The sequence below is a fragment of the Physeter macrocephalus genome, chromosome 8 (assembly GCF_002837175.3).
Source record: "Physeter macrocephalus isolate SW-GA chromosome 8, ASM283717v5, whole genome shotgun sequence".
NCBI classification, from domain to species: Eukaryota; Metazoa; Chordata; class Mammalia; order Artiodactyla; family Physeteridae; genus Physeter; species Physeter macrocephalus.
The window spans coordinates 142,852,112-142,852,787 of NC_041221.1; positions in this window are offsets into that span (position 1 = coordinate 142,852,112).

Genomic DNA, 676 nt, shown 5'->3' on the forward strand with positions numbered 1-676 from the left:
ATGAAAGAAATTAAAGATGATACCAACAGATGGAGAGATATACCATGTTCTTGGATTGGAAGAATCAATATTGTGAAAATGACTCTACTACCCAAAGCAATCTACAGATTCAATGCAATCCCTATCAAATTACCAATGGCATTTTTTACGGAACTAGAACAAATCATCTCAAAATGTGTATGGAGACACCAAAGACCCCGAAGAGCCAAAGCAGTCTTGAGGGAAAAAAACGGAGCTGGAGGAATCGGACTCCCTGACTTCAGACTATACTACAAAGCTACAGTAATGAAGACAATATGGTACTGGCACAAAAACAGAAACAGATCAATGGAGCAAGATAGAAAACCTAGAGATAAACCCACGCACCTATGGTCAACTAATCTATGACAAAGGAGGCAAAGATATACAATGGAGAAAAGGCAGTCTCCTCAATAGGTGGTGCTGGGAAAACTGGACAGCTACATGAAAAAGAATGAAATTAGAACACTCCCTAACACCATACACAAAAATAAACTCAAAATGGATTCAAGACCTAAATGTAAGACCGGACACTGTAAAACTCTTAGAGGAAAACATAGGAAAAACACTTTTTGACATAAATCACAGCAAGATCTTTTTTGATCCACCTCCTAGAGTAATGGAAATAAAAACAAAAATAAACAAATGGGACCTAATG